The sequence below is a fragment of the Mus musculus genome, chromosome 13 (assembly GCF_000001635.26).
Source record: "Mus musculus strain C57BL/6J chromosome 13, GRCm38.p6 C57BL/6J".
NCBI classification, from domain to species: Eukaryota; Metazoa; Chordata; class Mammalia; order Rodentia; family Muridae; genus Mus; species Mus musculus.
The window spans coordinates 15,930,194-15,958,045 of record NC_000079.6 but is presented as its reverse complement, the minus strand read 5'-3'; the positions used below and the strand labels follow the sequence as shown (position 1 = coordinate 15,958,045).

The following is a 27,852-nucleotide window of genomic DNA, read 5'->3' as shown; positions in this document are numbered from 1 at the left end:
GACATAAAATAAGATGTAAACTGGTGGGGAATGGATCCAGGAAGAACTAGGGAATGACTGTGATCAAATGTATTATAAACCTGTATGAAATTTCCAAAGAATTTACAAAATATTAGCAATGCGTCATTACACACAGTATTACTGTATTATTTTGAAATATATAATTATTAATATATTATAATATATTATTATGATCACAGCATTCATCTAAAATATTTACTAGTCAGATGTTCCCCACTGACAAAATACCTGAAAAAGTCCACTTGAGGGTTTATTTTGGCTTGAGGTATCAGGTATTTTGAGCCATCATCGTAAGGAAAGTGTGGACAGCCATTGAGAAAATGCCTTTGTCAGACCACTCAATAGGCAAGTGTGTGGACTATTTTTGATTAATAGTTGATGGAGGAGGGTATGAGTGGTGTCACCTCTGGGAAGGTGGTCCTGGGTGGTATAAGTAAACAGACTGAGCAACAGATGGGGAGCAAGCAGATAAGCACGATTCCTCCACAGCCTTTGCTCCAGTTGCTGCCTCCACGTTCCCTTTGTAATGAAATGTAAACTATAGAGGGAAATAAACGCCATCCTCTCCTAAGTTGCTTTGGTTATAGCACTCATCACAGCAGTAGAAAGTAAACCAGAAGGCCCTTTAACTGATTTTGGAAAGATGCTGGAAGAGTTTGAAGGGGCAAGCTAGAACATATCTAGGCTGCTGTTATGTGGAGCTAAATGGGTGATTTTTAGAGGGAGCTCAGAAAGGCAAAATGCTACATAAATATGAATAGTGAATGAGGCTTCAGATAGAATGAAGGCTTCTGAGGGCTGGACCATAGACCCTTCATGTGACATTGCAGCAAAGAGCTTGTCTACACTTTCCATGTCCCAAGATCTCATAAAGCTGAATTTAAGAGACATGTTCATTAATACCATGGAGGAAATGTCCAGGCAGCTGAGAAGTCTGGCTGTGGCCTGGCTGATATTAGATTAGTTTAGCCAGATTTACATAAGAAATTATGCATGGATATGAGGTAGAAAGACTCAAATACATGTGTGTTTATAAATGAAACCTGCTTGGTCCACCTAGTGTTGCTTATATGTGTATGTGTGTTTAGGATCGACCAATCAAAATCAAATAAACTATGAGGGAACTCATCCCTTTAGAATTGACTGCAGCTTTTCATCTAAGAATGGGGACTGCCTTAGTCAGGGTTTCTATTCCTGCACAAACATCATGACCAAGAAGCAAGTTGGGAAGGAAAGGGTTTATTTGGCTTACACTTCCATGTTGCTGTTCATCACCAAAGGAAGTCAGGACTGGAACTCAAGCAGGTCAGAAAGCAGGAGCTGATGCAGAAGCCATGGAGAGATGTTCTTTACTGGCTTGCTTCCCCTGGCTTGCTCAGCCTGCTCTCTTATCGAACCAAGACTACCAGCCCAGAGATGGTCCCACCCACAAGGGGCCTTTCCCCCTTGATCACTAATTGAGAAAATGCCTTACAGCTGGATCTCATGGAGGCATTTCCTCAACTGAAGCTCCTTTCTCTGTGATAACTCCAGCTGTGTCAAGTTGACACAAAACTAGCCAGTACAATTGACCCCTTGTCAACTTGACACACAAACACATCACTAGTAAGCCTCAACCCTTACATTCTTATTCATCCCCAAGGTCTAAATAACTTTAAACATCCCACAGTCTTTACATATTCTTAAAATTTCAATCTCTTTAAAATATCCATCTCTTTTAAAATCCAAAGTCTTTTTACAATTAAAAGTCTCTTAACTGTGGGCTCCACTAAAATAGTTTCTTCCTTCAAGAGGGAAAATATCAGGGCACAGTCACAATCAAAAGCAAAAATCAATCTCCAACTGTCCAATGTCTGGAATCCAACTCACAATCTTCTGGGCTCCTCCAAGGGCTTGGGTCACTTCTCCAGCCACGCCCTTTGTAGCACACTCGTCATCCTCTAGGCTCCAGATGCCTGTACTCCTCTGCTGCTGCTGCTCTTGGTGGTCATCTCATGGTACTGGCACCTCCAAAATGCTGCATGACCCCTTCAGTCCTGGGCCTTCAATTGCAACTACGGTTGCACCTTCACCAATGGCCTTCCATGGCCTCTCACAGTGTCAAGCCTCAGCTGCTCTTCGTGACCCCTTCATGCCTTCAAAACCAGTACCACCTGGGTGACCCTTACATATTACCAAGTCCCGATGCAGCAGGAGTACAACCTTGGCTATCTCTGAAACACAGCCTCTTTGTGCTTTCAGAAAACACTTCCCAGAAGATGTCACCTCAATGATGCTGGTCTCTTCTTAATCACTGCTAATTTCTTAGCTCCAGCTAACCAGCATCAATAGTCCCAATAATGCAAAGTTTTTGCTTTAGTAGTTCTGGTATCTTGTTAATCACAACTGATTCTTCAGCCCCAGCTAACCAGAACCACAGAATCTTCACAATCAAAACAGCAATGGCCCTGAAAAGAGTCTTTAATTTTCCCTCTGAAATTTCATAAACCAGACCTCCATCTTCTGCACTGTTCTCAACATTATCTTCCAAGCTCCTACACAACATCTGACAGGGCTCTTAACAACAAATGGATCTTCAAACCCAAAGTTCCAAAGTCCTTCCACAGTCCTCCCCAAAACATGGTCAGGTTGTCATAGGAATACCCCACTCTGCTGGTACAGGGACTTTATCGATATCTGCCACCCTGTCCTCAAGTCAACTCTAAACTGATCTCAGTATGAATCCCGAAATGCTGAAACTGATGGAAGGAAACATAGCTTTTATTTACTTGTAACTCTACAGTCTCTGAGCTTTTAAAATTGGCCTCGTTTGTTATGAATACAGATGTAGTCTTTGCCCATTTATGGTCTCAGTTTCTGTGGATTGTTTACCCCAAGTCAAGTATAGTTCAAAATTATTAAAAAGAAAATTCCAGAGACAACTAACACCCTGCTATTCTTAGTAATACAACCTAGTCACCATAGTTAATCCTGCTACAATGTAAATTGTCCCATTGTCCAATGCATCCATTCTATACAAGCTGCCTAGCTACCAGACATTTAATAGTAATCTGGGTCATTGCATGAACTAGCATAGTATCACAATATTGAATTGAAGAAATTGAGATAGTGGAAAAGAAATGGTATATTGTTTTTCTATTTCATTATTATTAATCATGTTAATCTTACTGTTTTCAATTTATGAATCAAACTATATCATAGATATGTACCTATGGGACATATGTAGTAGATAGGCTTGGTTTCAAGCATTTGATGATCGTCTTTAAATGGATTTCTCAGTTCTAAGTGGGGACTACTACAAGTGTGTAAGTATTCCCGTGTCTTTTCATTGCTTCGTCTCCTTTTTGCGTGTGTTGAAAGCTTTTCCCTTGTTTAAAGGTGCTTCAGTTGGCTTTTATGTTCACCCACTGAACTACATCTTGGTTTTTTTCATAGTTTGGTAAGTACAAGTATAGCTTCTGTAAAAATACACATCCAGATGTTTCCAGACATAAGTTTTAAACTCTTTTAGGTTAATATCAAGGACAATGATTGTCATATTATGGTGTGATACATTTGGTTTTTATAAGAAAGACTTCAAAACTTCATATCTGTGTTCCTGTCACCCCATATCTTTGCCACCATTCAGTGTTGTCAGAGTTCTGGAGTAAGCTGTTCACAAAGCGGGTAATACAATTTCATTGTTTTGTCATCTTACTTACAATATCCAAGGAGAAGCATCTTTTCATGTGTCCATTTGCCATTTCTAGAGCTTCCTTGATAATTTGACTGTCCAGGTACCAAGATACTTTGATTTATCATCCTTTGTCATACTTATCTTTTCTTTCCAAATAATTTTCTAGTTTCAGAGCTTGTTTTTAAAAATCATTTTATATCATCTTTCACAGAACAGAAAAATGTAATGATGCCCAGCTTACTAATTTTATTTTCACTATCATATATTATTATTTTATATTGATACAAAGGAGGTGCTGAGAATTGGTTCTAGTTAAAGATTAATATATTCTTTAGAACCCACCATTTTACGTTTCATTTCATATCTTTTATTGAATATCTTCACCTGCACTTTTATAAATTCTATTTACCCATTCATTTAAAAACGTCCAAATAGAGTGTGAAGAACCTGTGCCCACAAGGCAGTTTTAGTTCAGCATGAAACAGTTAGATATGTAGAGTAGGTTTTGTGAATGTCCACAAATGTCCACACAGCAAGTACACAAAAGGTACAACAGGGATGCCACCATAATAGAGGGACTTACCAGACCTCTTTATTCATGTAACAAGAATCAGCTACTAATTATGATATTAGTAAAAAATTCATCTTTGCTCTTAAAGTTGCCAATACTCAAATTGTCTGGCCAAAATTAAAAACAATAAGTCCAATCACCATTCTTTAAAATTTCTCTGAAGTTTAGATGTGGAAGTAGAAGGAATTAATAATATCTAGATACCAGAATTAGGCATGCCAACAAGAGCTTGCCATCCCCCTGATAGCACAAGTCAAAGGGTACAAACCGGCCAGCAACAGGACTGGTTAAGAATTTGGAAGATACTTCTAAGCATCATAAGAAGCAAGATCTCCCATAATGGGATGCTACCAGAGTCTAGAGACTCTGTGGGTGACTTGATGCTCCATGGAATCTTCTGTGATTACCTCTTGCCATGTCCCAGTAATAACAAAATAAAATGGAAGTGCTAGAACAATGTCAGGCTTGGGGGAGGTGCCAGCTGCTGCTTGTTTTTCAGCTAGAAACCACCATAGGACAGATATTTCACTCTACTCTGAACCTCCTCCCTTCCCAAGATGCATTGCATCTCTTGATGCCTGACAAACTAGGTTTCCTGACTCTGGACATCTCATTGTCAGGTGACTAATCCACCTTGACACCTGGAACTGTATCCCAGCTAAATATTTTAGAAGTCACAAAGTATTCCAGTACTTTTTGTGTTCTATGGCATTTCAAACTGTCAGCACTTTTGGAGCTAGACTCTGGACTGAATTCACACATGTACCTTTTAGGAGTGCCTTCCAATTTAACAATTTCAGAGCAACTGGAAAGATGTTCAGGAATAACTAATACACAAGTAATAACATAATGGGCATGTTTTAGACATTTTAGAAGAGGTTCTTCAAAAGTCGAAGGAAGCCTTGCTGTGACCCAAGAAAGGAAAAAGACATTTCAGATTCTTCTCGTCTGATTATAAATGTTGAAGTATATTTGGGTGGGTGGAGGGAATACTGCTTCATCAAGGTTCCAGAGACTGCATGATCCCAGGGCTGACTTCGATGTACACAGGTCTTTGACTTACTGGGAAACCAGACAAGAAAACAGGACAAAGGCTCACAGGACCTGTTAGATGTTGGTGAGTTTCTTGGTCTAAGAGTAACACTTAAAAGGGTTCTGGAGCAGTCACCTTGCTGGGATTACCTTACTCAAACTTCTGTTTTAATTGATCAACATGTAATTGGACCAGGGACTTAAGAAGAAAATCATGGAAGCAGAAGTGGGATCCCCTTGAGAAATTGGGAGTGCTGTGATAAAACCACAGCATATATTTGAAGGGAACTGAGGGGAACTCCATTGGCTTAGTGAAAAAAAAAAAAAAAAAAAAAAAAAAAAAAAAAAAAAAAGGAGACCACACAGGTGAAATAAAATGGCTGGGAAAGAAGTGGTTGACATTGAGATTTTGTGGCACTGGGGCATGGTGCCATAAAATTCCAAGAGTAGCAATGGAATATCTTCCAAGAAAATTATAAGAATTCCCAGCAAGTGACTGCATTCCACATAATCTACATGGAGTCTGCTCACCATGCCCTATGATTAAACCAAGGATAATTCAAGTCACTTCTTTTTAGAATCCAGGTTAGGAACAAAAGCCTAGGATTTCAGAGGCTACTGGAAGCATACCAGTTATGAGACAAATTAAGCTACATAGCAACATTCTGATTAGGTACAACAGACACTAGACAAATGTTCTCTTGTTCCTCCTCCCCTCCCTTCCTTCTCTTCCTTCCCTACATTCTCCTTCTCTACATTTCCATCCATGATATCCTCTTCCTGATTTCCACCCATGATATCCTCTTCCTGACCTTCTCTTTCACATATTCCTCTTCTACATCCTCCTCCTCCTCTACATCTTTCTCCTTTACATTTTCCAAACCTTCCTCCTGCTCCTTCTCTTCCTCCTCCTCCTGTGCCTCCTCTAACTCCTCCTGTTCCTCTCCTTTTTTCTCCTCCTCCTTCTCTTCTTCCCCCATCCATGTTATTCTTCGGTAATAAGGTTTAAACCCAGGGCCTTGAGAATGCTACAAAATTGCTATTCCTTATTCTTATATAAAAAGAAATGCAGTAGGTTGGATTGTTGTTTCAGCTTTCAGAGAAGGAAACTGAAGCTCCAAGAAGACACACAAATTGCAAAACAACAGTTACTTATCCAGCACAGAGCCTAAGCACTAACCAAGACTGTTCTAATTACAAGAACCACGTTGAACTGTTCTATGTGTCTTAATAAAGGACCTGAATATGAAATGTCTGTGAGTTTGGCTGAAATAAATGATTTAGCCTCACAGAGGAAGAGAGTTATTCTACACTGTATTTCCAAACCAGCCAGCAAATTTACAAATATGTGTTCTCCGTCACAGGAGACCTGCCTGATTTACACAATATTGTATAAAGTTGGCTCATAAAATAGCTTCCATTGCCTCCCATCGATTTGTGTGCTTATGGCTTAGTAGTTGTGAAGTGTAATGTGCATATTCAATTGTTCCTTACAGAAAATAAGTTACTTTACATTAAAGGAAATGTTACTACAGATTTTTGAGTGCATAGATGTGAAAGAAATACAGCAGGGAAATGTTTTCACACCTAATGTATGTGCAATAGCTATGCAATGACTGTAAACTCCCCAGTTTATTGCAGACAGAAGGCTTGCTCAGTGGAAGAACTTCCTAGTGACTGTATCTAAGCACCATGCAATGTGCAGAGGATATAGTAGGGCATGGAGGTGAAACAGGACATTACAGAAAAAAGAAAAGAACAGAAGCCAGTTTTGATTTCCCATTACATGATGGGAGTAGACTGAAGACAGAAGGTAGCCATGTTTCTGACTTTCCTATAGACATCTATTTTAAAGTTAATATTCCTGAACTTAGGCAGAAACACAAACATGAGATGGTAAGGCCTGCACTTAGATAACATGTTCCTTCATTTATTTACAGAATTAAGGTTCTTCTTTGCCAGAGGCAGGAAACATGGAAAGAAAATGGATTTGGGGGGACTAGTGGTGGGAGTTTCCATGGCCTTAAGGATGAACAGCAATATTTGAGGAGCAGGAGCCTCTATGATCATGTTCACATTACTGAAGTGTGGAGTCACTGGAATGAGCAGAGCAGGTGGTAGTAGGAAAAGTGATGTGGTGAGAACACACACCACTTTGCCATGTGACAGCAAAGGGATCACCCAGGCAATTTATGAGGCCCCTAAATCCATGTCCATTTCAAAATGGTTTAATTAAACTGTCTGCCTACCTGCTGCAAGTGTTAAATTTTTTACTGAAAAAAAAGCTTCTGTCCTGTTCATCCCCATTTCTGAGTGGCTTTCTCTCCTACACAGTGGCATATTGGGGAGGAATGGGGTGCCGATTGTGTTAAGGGGTCCATCTGGTGGAGCCATTTCCAGACAGAAACAAGCCACATTGAAGCAGGGGCTGCAGAGGCTGCTGCCGATCCAAGCTTGCCTGTTCTGTACAATAGGATCTTGGCTGTGATTATCAGTGAAAGTCTACCGATTTGGAAATTTGCATATGATAACATTTAAAAATAGATCCTTAGTTCTGTGATGAGGGTTATAGCCATTTCTCAGTTTACTCGAGATCTACATAGATGCATAAGATACTATGTATAAGAAATGTATGTAACATAACTAAAAAGATTAAAATGAAGAGATTAATGTTTTTCAAAAATATGAGTGTGATAATTTCACAAGTTTTGCTCTTTAAATGCATGTATTTAGTCGTTGTTTTTTTAACTCTTAAGTGAAATCAAGCAAAGAAACCATTAATTCACATTATTGGGAGGGCCTTGGATGAAAAGAAGCAGGAGAAAGGTCTCAGTGCAGGTAGAATGAAGATTATCGAACATTCAGGAAACAGTAAGTACACTTCTGGCCTCAGTTCTAGTTCTGAGCAAAAGGAGGCTGGCCAGATGGTAATGTCTCCTTAGAGGACAAGGCTAGGCAACTTGCATTTGCTTCACAGGCATCTGTAAGCAACAACTTACAATAACAGATAAAACAAACAAACAAACCATCCAAACAAACAGCATCCAAAGCCATTCTCAGAATCTGTCTCTGCCTATAACATTACACATGATTTGCTTTTGTTTTGATTTCCATAAGTCAGCTCTCTTTGACATCTAAGTTTCCATAAAAAAATTAATATTGCAAAAACAGTCTGACAGCATGCATATATTTTTAAGTGTGCTTTTCCCCTAGTCCTCTTTCACGGCATTCAAGAAGCCAGCCACTGTAGCTATGAGATCTAATGGATATGCCACCACTCCTGCTATTGTCCTCTTGCTCCTTTGCATGCACTGAAAGGGAGATTTGAGAGGAGTTCTTATCTGGTCTAGACACTATGTATCCTCGCTTAGTCATAAGTGATGGGGTGCTGGGAGGCCCGTGGCTTGCCTCTTGTTTCAAAAACTGATGACATCATCGCTTTCGTAAAGAAGACTCTTAATTACCTTTTGTAAGTAGAGTTTTGAACTCTAGTTATATGTTGAGAATGGACTTTTTGCTGAAATCATTATTAAAATGGTTTTTCCATCAAAAGATATGGAGAGGTATATCACACAGAACCCTTAAGTGACTTGGATCCTTTATTGAATTAATGGCTATCTACAAAGTGGGTCCACTATGAAAGTCAAATTAGCAAAGACTCTTGAGCACTCTAGAGCAGCAGCCTCTGGGCTCTATCAATAAGAAGCCTATTACCACATACAGCATTTGACCTTGAAAAGTAAGCTTCTTTGTGATTTACATATTTTATGGTATTATCCTGTTAGCAATATGAAATAGACTAAAGCATTTTTATTACTCTGTCAATTTTAGCTTTAACTCTGCTGTCCCATGAACTCCACATCTAGTTTAAGAAATCTGAGACTAATTCTCTCTCTTGGTTTGTAGTTCTCCTGATATCATTGGGAAAAGGTTACAGTGTGCAACACGGATACAACAGTTACTGTTTGGAGTCACAGCTGTAGATAGATCATTTAGTGGACTGAATTATGTATGGCAACCAGACACCTTTGGTATAACAAATACAACACTTCTGTTTCTATATTCTGGCATTGCTTTCAGTCTTTCATACACATGTTTTGGATACCAAGGATGTGGCAAGCAAGTGGGCATCATAGCTCATGTCTATGAAGCTAGCATTCAAGTGCAGAAGCAGGATAATCACCCTGAGTGCCAGACTAGCCTGAACTCTAATTTGAGGCCCCATATAAAAAAAAAATGTATCTAAATAAATAAGTAGTAACCTATTCTAAATCCATTTCCTTCTCTCTCTAAAGCCAAGTCCTCAACCCTGTCAAAATGTCTAGCTTGTGCTTTCAGCTCTCTTTCTGCACTTTTGCATATAAATAAGTTCTCTTCAATGAATGGTGAGGCAACTTTGAAAAAGTCCCCCAATTTAAGCCACCTGTCCCAACACTTCCACTAAGAAATTTGGAGAATGCACTCATGCCTTCATTCACGTCTCACATAAGTCACCCATGTCACTGCTGAGTAACTGCCTGCAGTTATATTTCCTGTTCACATCACCAATTTTCACAAGGTGAATGAAATGCCACAGTGCAGAAGGTCAAATTTGGGGATAAAACCACTGCCAGTTTCAGTTGTCTCAATTTCACTCTTTGGAAATATCCAATATTAGATAAAAGTAAAGATTCCATCTTCATCCCCCAAGTTCAGCAAAATCAAAGCATAATGAATTAAAACTATATCAACCAAAATACTGTTTACAGTGCAAGGTCTACTTAGAGGTAAAGTAGAACAAATGAATGTGACCCAAGTAACCAAAGAGAGAATGCAAATGATAGAATGGAAGCTGAGAGTAAGTCCTCGGTTTACACTCTAGGCCAGAGATTGCAAAGTTCAAGAGTTGAGCAGTGTGAGCCCAGGGGAGAAGCTGGCAGGTTATGTTTTAATTGGAGCACAGGAAACCAGCAGCATTCGCTATGTGGCGCCACACTCACCAGGCTGCCGTCTTCTATCTTGGTGCCTGATCCAGAGAGAGGAGTGCTCCAGCATCAAAAGCCTATCTCCAACATAGCAACTTGTTACTGACACAAGGCACAATATATCCTAGAACTAGGTTGTGGAAAGTACACTCCTTGCCAGTCATGTGATATGCATAAGCTTACATAGGGCAGAGTCTACCTTGCATTTCCTTGTGTAGATTTCCTTACACCAGAGTGTCCTGTCCTGTTTTAATTCACTGCAATGCAGAGTGATATGAAAAATGGGAAGCCTTGGCTGGCTTTTTACTTTCATCATCATAAGTGCTTTTAAATTATAATTTCTTTGCAGAAAGATTTTCAAGATATTTTTACATTTAGCTTTTAATTTTTATTTTTTATTGTTTTTAATTTTTATACGTAAATATATTATTTTACATATTTTCTAATTCCTCTAGTTCCATACCCCAGATTTTTTCTGAAATTCAGTCTTTTTCCTTTATTATTTTTCTTTTCATTTTTTAATTTATTTTTTTAATTAGGTATTTTCTTCATTTTCATTTCAAATGCTATCCCAAAAGTCCCCCAGACCCTACCCACCCACTCCCGCTTCTTGGCCCTGGCATTCCCCTGTACTGGGGCATATAAAGTTTGCATGTCCAATGGGCCTCTCTTTCCACTGATGGCTGACTAGGCCATCTTCTGATACATATGCAGCTAGAGTCAAGAGCTCCGGGGTACTGGTTAGTTCATATTGTTGTTCCACCTATAGGATTGCAGATCCCTTTAGCTCCTTGGGTACTTTCTCTAGCTCCTCCATTGGGGGCCCTGTGTTCCATCCAATAGCTGACTGTGAGCATCCACTTCTGTGTTTGCCAGGCCCTGGCATAGTCTCACAAGAGACAGCTATATCAGGGTCCTTTCAGCAAAATCTTGCTGGTGTATGCAATGGTGTCAGCGTTTGGAGGCGGATTATGGGATGGATCCCCGGGAATAGCAGTCTCTAGATGGTCCATCCTTTCGTCTCAGCTCCAAACTTTGTCTCTGTAACTCCTTCCATGGGTGTTTTGTTCCCAATTCTAAGAAGGGGCAAAGTGATTATTTTTCATATATATATATATTTAAAATAATTTTAGAAACATACATACAACCTACTAATGAGATTTAGTGCTCTCTTTGTCTCTCTCTCTCTCTCATGTGTGTGTGTGTGTGTGTGTGTGTGTGTGTGTGTGTGTGTGCATTTAGGGCTAATGACTTAAAATTGTACAATATATCAGGGAGCTTGCTCCTGGGGAAAACTGACTCCTCCCTCTCAGCAGCCATTGATGGTCTAAAGCCCCTCACCCAGTGGAAAAAGGTGGAACAATATAAAAATTTCCCCAGTTCACATTGGCATATTGGTTGTTGTGTCATTATACAGGCCTTGCTTAGGCAACCATATCATCAAGGTTTCATAGTTCAGTTTCCCCGTCATTTCCTCATCTTTTAGCTCTTAGATGCATTCTCTATCCATTTGCATGATGTTCCCTGGGGGTTAGGTATAAAGACTGCATTGTAATTGTCAAAGAAGGAGCAGGCACCCATGGTCATCTATTTTTTTCATTTTGACTGGTTGTTCACCTCTGAGATAACTTCAGTTTGCTTCAGAGAGGAGCTTCTTTCTTGAGCACTGATAACTGCACTGTGGGTAGAAGAGTAAATGTGTAGAATACAGTTAGAAATTATACAGGTTTAGGAAAATGGCAATAGTAGGCTTTCTTCAAGGACCCATGACTTCTCCAGCCACAAGTAGTTTGCTAGGTTTGACAGCACCTGGAATGATATTCCTTTTATTGAGTGGGCCTGAAATCCAATTAGATATTTGTTGGTTACTTTCAGAATGCAAGTAGTACCAATGTACCATTAGGCATATCTCGCCATGCTCATCATTATTATGGTTCAAAAGTTTTACAACTAGGTAGAACTACTTGTCTTCCTTGAACGTTTGAATAGCACCTTCAAATATTATGAAAGCTAATACTCAGAGAAGATGTTTCCAGGTCAATTTTAGTAGGATTCCTCCAGATCCTATATCAAAAATATCTTCAGCAATAAGGTCTTACCATCAAGATCCGGATCTGGGTGTTTACCTTTTTTTTTTTTTTTTAAGTTCACATTTGATAATACCATAAAACGTAATAAGATAACATCATATAATGCACTTAACTTATTAAATGCAGGCAGCCTGAATAAGATTAAGCACTGGAAGAATCTTAATCTTCTGGTCTTCTGCTCAACTTAGAAATCATGGTGTGGGACTTTCTGAGACACCAGATTTGATCTCAGTTCTCGCGCACGTGCACACACACACACACACACACACACACACACACACACACACCATACCTAAAGTTGGTCATGATATGCTAGTAAAATGTTATTTCCTTTTTATTTCTACATTACAGTGAAAACAGAATTTTCTGACATTTTCTTCCCAGAATTCAACAAAAGACGTTTCACACTTCTGCAGAAACACAGCTTTTGTCCTTGGTGGATCCAACATTATTCCTCATGATATGTACATATCACACACCTCCCCTTAGGACCAGAAGACTTTACAAAAGAGGGGAAGGATAGAATGTAAGAACCATACGTGAATGATGACTTCAAGAAAACAGTATTTTCTGGACCCAACAATATGGTCACACATATGAAGCCACAGAGCTTGTAATGGCATACACAAGATTTGCACAAGCTGAAGATCAGCCAAAACTCCCAGCATGGAAGTGGCCACAAAATTCCACGACAAGCTGAAGAGCTATTAACATTGGGACAGCTGCTAGGAGAAGGAGGGTTTTCTTGAAGAAGTTATCCCTGAAACTGGAATTGCTTGAAAGAAACAAAAGAAAAAATTCAAGTCAAGTTCAGTAGGGGGGGGTAGAGGTGGTATGAGTGGATCGGAGTGGAGTGGAGTGTGGGGGAGAGTCAATGTGATCAAAGTGCACTGTATGAAAGTCTCAAGGTATTAATAAAATATTACTTTAAAAAGAAAAAGTAAGCTAATTACAATCATTTGATTGCCTTTGGAAAAAAATCTTCAAAATGAAGGAGAGGGCATTACCCTGTGCACTGGGTAGGATCGACAGAAACTTTGTTAAGAGAGTAACAGAAGGTAACAGGTTTCTCGGGACTTCCTTTGTGTCCTTATAACGGAAGTTTGCTACTGAAGATGGCAGATCTGCCACTCTCACTGAACTTCTTGCAGAATTATTCAAATATGATACCAAGGCTTTCAAAGCACTGAACTCACGTTAGCTTTGGATATCTTGTCCTAAAATCCCCGTGTAAAACTGGAAGTTCTGGAACTGCTCAGGTTTGATTGGAATCAACTTCCATCACTTTTTAACTTAAAGCTCATCAAATTCAGAATGAAGGCAGATTATCCTATTCAGAATGAAGGTGATTATCCTATATCCCTTTGTCTATGGCCACAAGAGGTAGACCAGCTTTTCTGGAAAACTCAATGTGTGCTGAGTGGGCGGGTCAAGCCTGAGCTCCCCTTGACTATGTAGGTGACTCACCGTAGGGCCCCAGATCAGCTCATCACTTGTGTGCTCTTTGTGGTCTCAACTGTAGGAAAGAAAGGCAGAAGATGGATAGGAAAATTTCTGGTAAAACTCTCTGAAATACCCACTCCAAAAATGTGGTCAAAAGATAATTACATACCAGTAGACTTTCCCAAGGAAATTATGCGGGCAGGGAAAATTTGAACAGTCAAGAAACACTGTGTGATACCAAGTAGTCCATAACATATTCTATGTGGAAATTATAATGTGACTCCTTTGCACACCTTAATGAGGTAAAGGAACTGTTACAATTCCATAGTCTAAATAAACTATTTATTGCAAAAGGAGATATTTAAGCATAAAAATTGCTTCAGTAAAGATTGTGAACCTTTTAATACACAATGTTTGAACTTATAAACAATACCATACAAACCTTCAGCATAATGTTATAATTCTTGCAATGAACAGTATCATTATAGGAATTAATATCTTTCACCGTTATCAAAATATTGAGGTGACATGTCCATTTGAGTTAATAGCAAGAAACTCCTAGAGCTTGTCTAGCACGTAAAACTCCAAACATGCTTCTCAGCGTAGTGTAAATCAGGCATAATGGGACAAGTCTTCAATCTCAAGACTCGGGAAATAAGAGCAGGAAGACTAGGAGGTCAGAGTACTCTTTGCCTACATAGTGAGTTCTAGGCCAGATGCAGCTACAAGCAAGCCTGTTTCGGGAAAAATAAGTAGCCAGTGGATACACAAAGCCCCTTGAACAGAAGAAAGGTCATTCTTCTCTCATCTTGTTAAGCAGTTGATAACCACCATTCGTATAAGCCACATTTCTTCTAGACTGAGTTGCTATTTGTCACTACCAAAGTCCTACGCTCCTTCACTATTATCCTCAACCCAGCTCTTTGAGGTAGAAAATATCAGCTCAAGTTTTCACTTATCCAGAATTTGTTAGGTGTTCTTTCTCCTTAAATTTTGTATTTAGTGCACAAGGATGCTTACTTTGATGAAAATCAAGGCGACTCACCTTGCAAATGGCCTTGATCAATCTGCTGGTCTTAGAGAGATCTGAAGGGACAAGGAAGAGCTGGTTCTTTGTCATCTCATTGTGACTTCTTAGAGCTCTCAAGTAACTTACAGGAGAGCTGTTCTCCTTTGGTGATCTCTTGTGCTTACTAGGCCCCTTAAGTTGCTCTAACATGAATGATTTTCTTCTATGTTTAGGGTTTTGTGTGTGTCATTAATAAATTAACAAATAAATAAAAAGTGCAATTAGAATTTCAAACAATTAAATTGCTTGATATTTACAGTCTGCAGATATGGCATTACACTTTCTGCTAACACAGGTTGGATATATTCATTTTTCATGAAGATTTGATTGATATTATCCTATTAATGAAACAGAACCCTTTCCTCTGGAGCCTGATCATTAAGGTGAGAATTCATATCTAATTTCTATTCTCAAACTTTCTCTAGTATATAGCCAAACATGGGTTCTACTTCATTTGTTACCCCAATATACACGCCACAGCTTCAAAATTATTGTTAATCTTGTGTCTAACCCATCCTCACCACACAAAAATTGTGCCTTTTACACGTGGCTTGAACACTCTTGCTTCTCTGTTCCACTCTTGTGTTAACACATAGAGGAACATCACGCTGCAGGAAGTCTTTGCCCCTGACAACTGGCCTCAGACATGAACCCTGATCTCTCTTTTGCACTTAGTTACAAGCTGGTAACATATTCCCCAACCCCCTTATGTCTTTGTGTCTCAAGAAAGACTAAAGTGAAATTTGGAAAATATTTCATCAAAAATGCAACTCTTAAGGAGGTGAGGTGCAGTCTTTTAGCAGAAGTCCTGAGACCTGTCTACAGTCTCCAGGCTTCAAGAATCCTTAGCATTGGTCTCCACAGCTTTCTCAGATCAGCCTCCAGCATATGTGACTTCCTTCTCCCTGCATTTCTCCCAGGAATCAGCTGCCATCAGGATTCAGGGCTGTCTAACATTAGACCCTGTGTTCCAGGGCCCAGGTCCATGTCCTTCAATATTTCTGGGTCTGAGTTCAATGTTTTCAACCTTAACATTGGAAATATTATTTCTTGTTCCACCTCAGAAGAGAGGTAATAGCTGAACCTCATCATCTGGTGGATCATTCCTGTAAACCAAGTCTTGGGTAATTGTGCTTCTACTAAGGTTTTTCTTGTGCTGTTCCCTATGTCTCAGTGCGGCATTCTGGAAAATGGCTACAAGTACAGTTTTGCATACACAGCTATTAGGACTGGAAATGACTTGAGGTGAAGTGCCCCTAAAACTGGACAGGCCTAGAAATTCTAGAACATACATTCTCTCTGCTAGACAACCATGTGTCTCAGAAAAGAGTTTGGCTCAGTCCTTCTCAAAAAATTTATGTTACAAGTAGAACGCTTAACTTCTCAGTCTAAAACATCTGTGTTTGGGTTAATGCTCACTTTACTTTTCCCTCTAGAACAGTGAGTGAATGTTTGATTTACATTTTTGTAAATAAATGGTAAACTCAAGTGGTTTTCCCAGACCGAAAGCAACTATTTGCCTCTGAGGTAAATTTGTGTCCTTACCCTTGGAGACTAGAACTGTGTGTAGTTTTAAATGTTCCCCCTCTTTTCCCAGCTACTAAAGATCAAGTTTCTAACAATATCTTGGGGTCAGTGGCAGCCAGGGTAACCCATGGCATGTCTGTGGAATTATGAGAATTATGACTATTTTAGGTACTTACTAACTGTAGTTATGCACACCCATGGCAATGTGGGTCCAGGCAACAGAACTACCTGGGAAGATCCTAGGCGAAGCAATCCCAAGCCACTAAATGAGGAACAGAACACTAGAGCTGGGCCAGGGCACCATGTACCTCAGAGGCCCTGCAGAAGACTCTGACCACTGATACATGCAGGGGTTCAGCAGGCAGAATTACCAGGAATGCCCTTGGACTCACCCCAGACTTCACAAACTCTGTAACAAAAGATGTTGCTTATTTTGATGGGTAAGTGAATGGAGAGAAAACCATGTGAACAGAGCAAACCTCAAAGCCAGCAGAAGCAAGGCTAAGAATGCAAGAAGGAGGGGATATGATTAATATCTCTGCCCTGGGAGAGTAGAGTGAGAGACTGCCTGTTTGTGTTTAAGTTGGCTGCCCCCATTGCTGAAAGCAGAATTTGAGCAGGCCAGTTCCCTAGATACCTGGTCTCTGCTTCCCTTGACTTACGTGAGATGGCTCTATGATGCTTTTAGAGCTGCCTAGGAATCAGACAAGTGAGAAGTGGAGCGAAAACCCTGGCTGAGCCAATTTCCCTGAGAAACTTGAGTAGAGGTCACCGCTGCCTGTTTACACAGGATAGTGCAGAAGTCCCAAGTCTGGACTGAACCTCTCCATTCTTGGCTCTTGCCTGAAGAGAGCCATAGAACAACTTCTGTCAAAGCTAGCAGCACTGGAATGGAGAGAACACTATACAGACCACAAGGGCGATTTCCAATGAGTTGGCTCTGCTGCCAGGGGAGGGTCTATTCAAATGAATTGTAGAGATGCCCCAGACCCTGTAAATATTAAAAACATGACTAGGAATTGTTTCAAATTAAACTTGGTTCCCAGTGCCTTGAGAGATTCCTAATGCTTGTTGTGCCAGGGTTATATAGTTTATAGCACCATATGTCTTCAGAGCTTACTAGCTGATGGTAACGAGCAAACATAGACATTGTCAGTATCCACACACAGCACAAATCACAATTCTACCATATCTGTGGAGCCAGTGCTATGGGAAAGCCTTAGAAAGAAGTGGATTTTGACCTGGAAAGGTCCAAGGTACGTCTTAGAATCATACAGTCTTACAGTAGACCCTGAGCTGTGTCAATGTCTAGAGGCTCACTCTAATGGCAGCTTACCTTCATAATTCTCATCCTGCCCAGACACAAAGCACTGAGCAACTTCTTAGATCTAGAGCCTTCCTCTAGCCCGTAGGGATCGATCTCTGGCTCAGGAGTGGGGTGAGGGGCATGTGGAAGGGACAGCCAAAGGTGAAAGCCCCCTCCTGGTGATTACTGCATCATCTCAGCTGCTAGAGAAAGAAAATTATTCTTCCATGCTCTATTTAACACAAAACTCATCTCAGGATGGCTTTAGCATGTGTAAGAGTTATCTTGTAAGAAAACTTCTTCACAAAGCACTATTATCTGAAGCTGTCCAAAAAAAACTGAAATCTTACAGCAGCAGACAGTAAAGCAAGTGAAGTACTTCAAAGGAAACAAACCTCAGGATTGGAATCAAATCTGGCTCATCACGTATTTTTGTAAATAAAGTTTTATTGAGACATATAGATAGGCATTTATATAGAAGTGTCATAATTTGTGCCAGCAACATACTGTATGCTTCACAAAGTCTGAAATATTTACAGTAATGTTGCTAAATTTTCCACATTCAAAGTCAACCACTACACAAAAAGATCCTTGAACCCTTACTGACCAAACTCACTTCTGCCATGAAAGTTACTGCAGTGAGAGTCTGGGGTTGCAGAATTTTATAGTTTTAAACAAATAAAATCTAGAATGTGAAACAGAAGGTAGGCACTATCAGGAAACTCCTGAAAGAAAAAAAAACTAACTGATCTTCCAAACAAAGAGATTTTAAAGAAGAGGCAGCTTTCAATGTTACAGATAAAATTAAAGGAATAAACAAGACAAATTTTATTATCTCTGGGGTTCAAATGGCAGGACAGAAAAGAATGCTACCAAGCAGGGGAGGAAGCACCTAGTCCTGTGGGTATCAGGAACACCCACAAGTCCTCCTCTATTATCCCATATCTTCACAGTGCCACCACTCCTGAAGGACCAAATGAGAAAAAAATAATACAAGAGTACCAGATGATGCAATGATCACAATTTAGCTCCACTTAACCAGCATCAATTGTCCCAGTAGTCCCTTCTATTCTTTACTCTAAAGCCAGAGCCACATGGGTGAAGCTGCCTGAGTTCTGCTGCTTGCTGGGGCTAGAACATGCCTCATTCCCTTATTCTATTACCAGCTTTCTGTTTCCAAGTTCCTCATTGCCTAAACTTGGCTGTCCTGGAACTTGCTCTGTAGATTGACCTTGAACTCGGAGATCTCCATGGCTCTGTCTCCTGGGATTAAAAATGTGTACCACCACACCTAGATTTAAGCATTTCTTCACCTAGAACTTTCTCTGTCCCAGGCTGACCTTGCGCTCAGCCTGGTCTCATGTGATTGCCTTGGTCTCATGTGATTAAACGTATGTACCACCATGACTGAACATAAACTTAGCTGTGTTGAATCTTGCCACAAAGTCCCACTCCCTTAACCTGTTACCTCCTTGAACATAGGATTCACTCCATTCCACTTTTATTGCCCTTTAATACTTGAACCATATACTTCATATTTTTTCTTTCTCAGTTTGCTCCTTTTCATTAAAATGTTTTTCATAAGAGAACATTTAGTAACCACACAACAGAATTTATACCAGATTGTTTTTGAGACTTCCTTTTGCAAAGCATTTAATCTAAATCTCTTCACCTTAGCCTCAGGCAGGTGTCTTTGGACAATGGCAAAAAGCAGCCACAGTCTTCACCAAAATATCACAACAGTCTCTCAGACACATACTAAAATTCTTCTCCTCTAAAACATCTAGAACCAGGCCAGACCAGATCACAGTAGGAAGAGGAGTTTAGTATGAAAACCTATCCATAGCTGAAGAGTTATTGGCAGTAGTTACATGCTTAGAAAGGGAGAAACAGTTTTCTCTAAGAGTGCAGTCCTTCATAAGTCAGTGGAATGCCACAAGTCCTAGAATGTATAGGCAGCACAAATGGAACTTGGCAGGATTAAAAAGGAGTCTACACAGTTGGATGAGTTGGGTGGATAGGTAAAGGATGTGGGCATGTGGGAGGAGTTGGAAGAGGGAGTGGATATGATCAAAACCCATTGTATGACATTCCCAAAGAATTAATTAAAAAGTTATAATGTAGACTAATCATATGAAGAACAGAATGGATAGTGTGTGTCGAGGAATATCAATTGGAAAACTGAATACTTAAAATATAACAATGTACCATGCTCTCTTTCTGCTCTCAGGTGTGTTGACTACTGGTGTCATATGAGTTTGCATGAAGCTTGTGCATACTGTCGTAACTACCATAACCAAAAGCAAGGTGGAGAAGAAATGCTTTAATTACATTATTCTTCAACATTCACAGTCTGTCACTGAAGGCAAGCAGGACAAAAACTCAAATAAGGCAGGGACCTGGAGGCAGGAGCTGATGCAGAGGCCATGGAGGATGCTGCTTACTGGCTCTTCTCCACATCTGGTTCATGCTGTTTTCTAATAGAAGCCGAGACCACCAGCCCAGACTTGGTACAATGCACAATGGGCTAGGCCTTCCCCCATCAATCATTAATTAAGAAAATGCTCCATAATCTTGCTACAAGCCCATCTTTTTTTTCTTTTTTCTTTTTTTTATTGAGTATTTTATTTGTTTACATTTCAAATGCTATCCCCTTTCCCAGTTTCCCCTCCGGAACCCCGCTAGCTCATCCCCCCTTCTTCTATGAGGATGCTCCCCCACCCACTCCTGACTCACCATCCTAGCATTCCCCTTCACTGGGGCATCAAGCCTTCACAGGACCAAGGGCCTCTCCTTCCATTGATGCCAGATAAGGCCATCCTCTGCTACACATGCAGCTGGAGCCATTGATCCCTCCCTGTGTACATTTTGGTTGGTAGTTTAGTCCCTGGGAGCTCTGAGGGGTCTAGTTAGTTGATATTGTTGTTCTTCCTATGGGGTTGCAAACCCCTCAACTCCTTCAGTCCTTCCCCGAACTCCTCCATTGGGATTCTCACACTCAGTCCACTGGTTGGCTACATTCATCCACATCTGTATTGTTCAGTATCTGGCAGAGCCTCTCAGGAGACAGCTGTATCAAGCTCCTGCCAGCGAACACTTCTTAGAATCAGCAACAGTGTCTGGGTTTGGTGTCTGCGTATGGGATGGATCCCCAGGTGGGCAGCCTCTGGATGGCCTTTCCTTCAGTCTCTGCTCCACTCTTTGTTCCCATATTTCCTTAGACAGGAACAATTCTGGGTTAAAATTTTGGAGGTGAGAGGTGGTCCCATCCCTCAACTGGGGGCCTTGCCTAACCTCTGGATATGGTCTCTATAGGTTCTCCCTATCCTTTATTGGGTAGTTCAGCTAATGTCATCCCCATTGGGTTCTGGGATTCCCTTGCTCTCCTGGCATCTGGGACTTTCTGGTGGCTATTCTTAGTTAGCCATCCCCTATTGCTACACACCTCTGTTCAATTTCCTGACTCTCTATACATCACCCTGTCTCCTCACATATCTGATCCTGCCCCCTTTTTCTGCTCCCACTCCTCTCTTCCTGCGAAGTCCCTCTTACCCTCTACCTCTCGTTAGTATATTGTTCCTCCTTCTAAGAAGGACTAAAGCATCCACACTTTGGTCTTCCTTCCTCTTGAGCTTCATATGGTCTATGAGTTGTATTGTGAGTATTCCGAGCTTTTTGCCTAATATCCACTTATCAGTGAGTGCATACCATGTGTGTTCTTTTGTGACTGGGTTACCTCAATCAGGATATTTCCTAGTTCCATCCATTTGCCTGTGACTTTCATGGAGTGATTGTTTTAGAAAACATTTTCTTAATTGAAAAAAAGCCCTTTGACAGCAAAGTACTTCACACTATTGCAAGGGGAAATGCCAGCTATTGTTGTGGATTCAATTCTTGACCAAGCAGTCCATGTTATTCCAAAAAAGTCAAAAGATAACTTATGAAAACTGCACCGAAGCTTCCCAGTCTTATCAGGGTTACAGATGAGATTCCCCCACATCCTGTGTTAACCTCACCTTTCTTTGTGGTTTCACTTCTTTCTACATAATTAAGATACAGGAAGTTGCAACAGCAAGGAAATTCTACACCATGGGCTCCAATGATTTAACATCTGAAATGCATGTGAAGGCCTTTCAAGAGCTGCTGGTGATTTTCACACTTCTCCCAACACCTAAAAGGTGTTGGGCTCCATTGGTGAAATCTGCAAGGGTCTTTGATTTATGGATTCTCTATGAATGTTGTCAGTCCATTTGGACTCTACCTTCACAGAGATTTCCCACTTCATCATGGGCTGTCTATTGTCACTAACCTGATCTGAACTTTCCTCTACTTCAGAAATACTCTGAGATTTTAATACATTTATATAGAAAAGTGCCCACAATATAACTAACGCATGGCTCCCAGATGTTGAGACACTGAACAGAGACACTCTGAATATAGGCTGATGGATGATGAAACTCAGCAGGGAGGTGAGGGGCAAGGACAAGGCCATTGTTATGCAACAAGATTGCCAATACATTCTTTAATTTTAAAAGCTTTCTTCCCCCTACATATACACAAGCCCTAGCTGACCTAGCAAATACAATATCAAAGCTTTCAGACCAGAATACATTCCCTGACTACTCAGGGTATTTAAAGACAAAAACTCAGTCACAAAGAGACACACAAGAACAAAGACTAGAAAGGGGCTGGAATACTCAATACTAAAGAAAGAAAATAAATATTTCTTAGGGCCTCAGAAACTAAAGTCCTGCAGAAGTAAGTTATCTCCTTAATACCCACACTACATCCATTTTTTTTAGTTTTTCACAAAAAATAAAATAAAATAAAATTTGACAAATTATAATACATTTATGAGTCTCTCCATAGTGGCGTTTCTATATATGTTACAGCAAAGTCCCTGAGAAAATTATTATTATATTAATCAACAGTGAGTCATTTATAATTATAGTTTGCAATCCTTTATTTTTAAAAAGATCTACTTTCATTTGTATCACAGTCTAAGCTTTTATTTTTTTCTTAAATTTCACATCATAATTCAAAATAGGAAATTCCACTGGAAAGTTGTTTTTAAAACAAAGAATTTTGTTTCCAAAAAGAGAAAATGAGAGAACAAATGGGCACAATGATGCCAATAATTGCATGCTGCATGATTTTTATAATGAAGCAGTTTATTACAGCTACTCCTATGGGTAGGACAAAATATTTGAACACATTTTCAAACCAGTTGGGGACTTACTGAATCTTAGTAATCTTTATTACAGGTTTAGCTTTAGGATTTATGACTGATCTATTTGTAGTGAAAATCAAAGGGTACACACATGTTAGTATTTTACTTACCCAGTCAACTGAAAGCCACTTCCCCAATACTGTAGACCTCTAAGAAGGAAAGGCTGGTGAAAACAAAAACTACAACAAACAAGCAAACAAACAACACCAAATATGCATGGTTCCTGAAAACAGAGTTCAGGACCTACTGACCACCAATAAAATAAAATAAAATAAAATAAAATAAAATAAAATAAAATAAAACCATCAGTTTATACAAAGGAGAAAATTCAGGCAAAATTAACTCAGAAATTTCTCACCTAAGCCTAAGATCTCTTAAATCAAATAAGCAGCTCACTTGAGATATGAAGTGAGTCCAGCAAGGATAAGAGCTCCTGTTTCCATGTCCCCTTTAGTGAGCATCACCATTTTCTTCTCTCCTTTAATGGCACTACGAGAAAATTAGATGAGGGGTGAGTTTTAAAGAGGTTAAATTTTTTAAGAGGTTAAATTGTCATTCCAGTTGTTGAGTCAAAGATATTGTTATTGTCACAATAAGTAGTGAATAGCATTCAGCAAATCATAGAATTACCACCCTTAGAATTCAAGAAAGAGATTATAAGAAATTTTAAAATACTCTCATGCTATATTTAAGCGATAGAGTAATGTAACTCACCATCAACAGCTAAGTTATCAAGAAAGAAGAAATGACATGTTCTCTTGACCCCAGTTATCTCATGGAGATTACCTTCATTTTAAGCACAACTGGTCAGTTTACATCATGTCATGAATTTTGTTCAACTCAAAAAGAAATGCTGCCTTTGTGAGTCTATAAAACCCATAAAATTAGATCTACATTTATTGGAGGCATGACAGAATGACCAAGAAATGTACATCAGAGGAAAAACCCAAGATGTTTGTTCTCTCTCTCTCTCTCTCTCTCTCTCTCTCTCTCTCATTATCTTAGAAAAGGTTTCTGAAATTATTATGAAACAGAGGAGATAGAACGCACTTGTACAAAAGGTTAAAGGGAATAATGAAACAGGAAAGGTTACACTGGGGTAGTGTGGAGGGCAATGTAGAGGAGAGTGAAGAAGAACAAATAACACAAAAGACATTTTAAAAACACATATTGACACCTACTACTGTAGAAGCCTCCACATATAATGAGAGAGTAAAAGAATTAAAATGGAGTTACCCTTTAACCGGATAACAATGTACTAACTAACAACAGAGGCTAACAACAATAACAAGATTCCAGTGCCAGAAGTGGTTTACTTCTTTGTGGAGCTATTGGATAATGAGGGTCCATTAACCCCAATATAGGCAATTTTCATATTCTTGGTTATCCTTTAAAACTTGATGGTAAAACACTATTTCTGAAGACACCATATGTTTGAACCACAAAACATGATGAATTCAAGCTGGTATAGACATGAAAGTTTCATTCATAGCATTCATAACATTCGTTCATAGCATCCATAATGTTCATGGTGCTGGAAGATATTATGCATGCTACAAGAGGAGACAAGTAATCCTTAAGTATACCCAAGTGTGCAACTGCAACAGTGACTGTCTGAGGAAAAAATTCCCATTTGTGTAATGGTGGCACAAACCTCAAACCTAATGGTAGTAACCAACCACTTTCTGCTTGGATTGAAGAACCATGTCACAATATGAAGCTCACACCTAGCACAATTATTGAGGTTGAACCTATGGCTAAATGGGTCATAGTGTCAAGAGGAAAATCTACTACTATGATGCTGCTAAATGGACATTGCATTAAACCAACTCCTAATGATTTATTGTTAGACCTATAGATCAATATATTTTCCTACCCTTTTCTGAGAAGCATATATTTTCAGGACATAGTGATTAACACAGTGTTCCACTGTTGGGCAAGGTGCATTGAATAAGAAATTATAGAATGTTCAGCCCTAATGAGAATATATATATATATATATATATATATATATATATATATATATATATGTGTGTGTGTGTGTGTGTGTGTGTGTGTGTGTGTGTGTATATATATATATATATATTCACTCCACACTTTCTTTGTCAGGGATCATCAACAAAGGGGGATTGGAAAAATATAAGATTCATAGGCAGTGAATGACTATGTCTTCTGAACAGAGGAGGACAACCTCATATGTTAATTCACAGAGATTGTGATATCATGTACAATACCTGTACAAGCTGAAACCAAACCAATTTACCTCACTGAGGAACAAGTAGGACACCCAACCCTACCACTAATCAGGGTGTAATTGACAGATGTTAACTACCTGGAAAGGAAGGGTCAGTTTTCTCTAAGAGTGTAGCCCCTGGAAAGTCAAAGATGTTCCAGGAGAATGGGACATATCCATGGATGTTTTGAATAGTACTGATTGGTCTTGAAGGATTGAGAAAAGACATAAATGTGTGTGTGTGTGTGTGTGAGAGAGAGAGAGAGAGAGAGAGAGAGAGAGAGAGAGAGAGGAGAAAACAATTTTTTTTAAAATGCCATGAATTTGAGAGGCATAAGGGTCAAAGTTGGACACTGAAAGTATTGGAAAGGGGAGAAAATGGTGTGGAAATTATGTAAATATTCATGTATTAAACATTTTAAAACTACAAAAAAATTTAAAAAGAGATGTTGCTGATATGAAACGTTCAGTCAACACTTTATGTGAAAAGTACAGTTTACTTCGTTGTCAGGACTGTGGGGCCGTGGACTGTGCTAGCAGACAAAACTGATAAGGTAGGAACAAAATTTAGATCCCGGATAGAACGCATCATTCAGAGCAGCAGGAGTTTGAACTCGCTCATTGACCAGATTACTAACCTGAAGCATGTGAGGAGGACACTCCACTAAGAAAACCATAACAAGCTGACCCATAGCAGAGAGCCGAGAGGTCTCCATGCTAATGAGGTATCTAGGGGTCCCAAGTGTTTAATCAATGAGCATTGCATCTCTTCCTGAAAAAGTTATTTAATCTCTGCTTCACCCTAAATAATCCATATACATCTCCATTCACCATGAATAAAATAGTTTGGACAAGCAAGGACTGTGCCCTGGGGGACGGGGTTGAGGTGCTTCATCATACAGAGCCATGCCTAAATCTCACGAAGAAGGCCTCTGTATCTGCCCCTCCATACTCCTGACACTCTGGCCTCAGCTGGATTCCCTCCAAGCCCCACCTCCCCACCCTAGCTCATCACAGGCCTTTAACCACCATTGTTATTCCCTGTGGCACCTGGGTGCACAGGAATTTGAGAACAAAAGCCTCTGTGCCAGCCCCCACCATTTCTCACTGGGAAAAACACAGACCTGTGCTAGCCCCTGTGTTTCACCACAGGGAGCGGCATATAGTCAACCTTCTGGCACCGCAGTGACAAGGCAGAAACTGCTCCTAGAAACCCACATCCTAGATTTACAAAGCCATGTCACAACATGTCATAATTGCCTTGTTCATCACTGTACCTGAGCTCCTTTCCTCCGTGTTTTTAAACTGTACATGGCCTCTGCCTGAAATGAAGGTGCTATCCTGTCAAATATTTATATTGGCTTCATGTGTTTTTATTAATAAACTGTCAACATCATTATTTTTATAGTTTTATGTTGCATTAAATATTAACGATACTCAAATCGCACTGCCGGTGGCTGCAGTGCAAGTTCCTCACCACCAACAAAAAGGCTCTGGATTCTCCGATGAAAGACGCATAAGCAAACTTCTAGTTTAGTGTGTCTTAAACAGTTCAATGGCCGCTCTTCTCCAGCCCTTCCATGGCTGTATGCTTTCTCCCCAGCAGGCCTGAAGCCTGATCCTTCTGCTTTCCTGGCGTGACAGAATCTAAATTTTCCTCCCTGAGTACACTTGCCCAGGAAATCTAAGGTCCCATCCCTGTCTTCCTGCCCAGCCATTGGACACCAGCAACTTTATTTGCCAATCAGAAACAGTTGGGGGTAGGGACCCTCAGTGTCATACATGCAGACATGCCGGTTCCCGGTAATTTTGGGAGCCAAATTAACAAAAGTAGCATTAGAATGCCACCACTTGTGGGGGTGGGTGGGTAAGGGGGACTTTTGGTATAGCATTGGAAATGTAAATGAGCTAAATACCTAATAAAAAATGAAAAAAAAAAAAAAAGAATGCCACCACTTTATTCATCTTCTTTCCTTTATTTATTTATATAATATTTTATATATCCTCTTAGCTGCTATGACTTAAAATGCCTTTCAAGGTCATAACTTATTTGATGGGCAGAAATTTTTACTTTCATGTGTTGTTAAACTTACCAGTATTTTCCCTCATACCTTGAATTTGAGATAGATTAAAGAGGAACCTATAAGAAAATCTAAAAGCTATTCACTTAAACAATGTTCTAAGTATTTTAAGACATTCCTTTGGCATTGAATTTTTGAATTTACCCAAGTTGATTTTGGGTCTACAATAAAAAGGAATTTGTTCACACACAAGAAAATTTGTGGCTTATATTTTATTTAACATCAATTGAGTTTTATGTACAAGGCCAATCCTTGATATATGTATGACCAAAATGCCTCTGAATCTCTCCATTATGTGTATTTAATGGCTTGGATCACTATAGAAAGCTAATGAATTTGAAAGGAAGTTTAAAAATAGGTAGTTAGGATTGGAAGTGTAGCACGCCGATAAAGAACTACTAACCTAAGGTGTCCTAGATTACGTCACACACACAAACAGAGAGAGAGAGAGAGAGAGAGAGAGAGAGAGAGAGAGAGAGAGAGAGAAAGAGCAGTAGGTTCCCTCAGCTGGTTTCATGAAAGCTCTGGCCTCCTTCACATGCCTACAGCTTGCCTGCTTAGGCAGTTCTGCCATTAACTTCTTTGGAAACATGTTTCCAGAAACCATTG

General features: G+C 39.7%; 1 long non-coding RNA gene and 1 pseudogene across 2 annotated transcripts in view; one reads left to right on the top strand and one right to left on the bottom strand.

The window, feature by feature from the left end:
• B230303A05Rik (RIKEN cDNA B230303A05 gene) overlaps nucleotides 1–27,852 on the top strand; it is a 209,872-nt pseudogene that overhangs the window by 65,378 nt on the left and 116,642 nt on the right. The gene's annotated exons all lie outside the window — the stretch shown is intronic.
• Gm31450 lies at nucleotides 13,822–26,364 on the bottom strand. The gene is made up of 3 exons (XR_001780863.2): nucleotides 26,287–26,364; nucleotides 23,326–23,418; nucleotides 13,822–13,870 (listed from the first exon to the last, which is right to left on the bottom strand). It is a non-coding gene; the product is annotated as a predicted gene, 31450 (long non-coding RNA).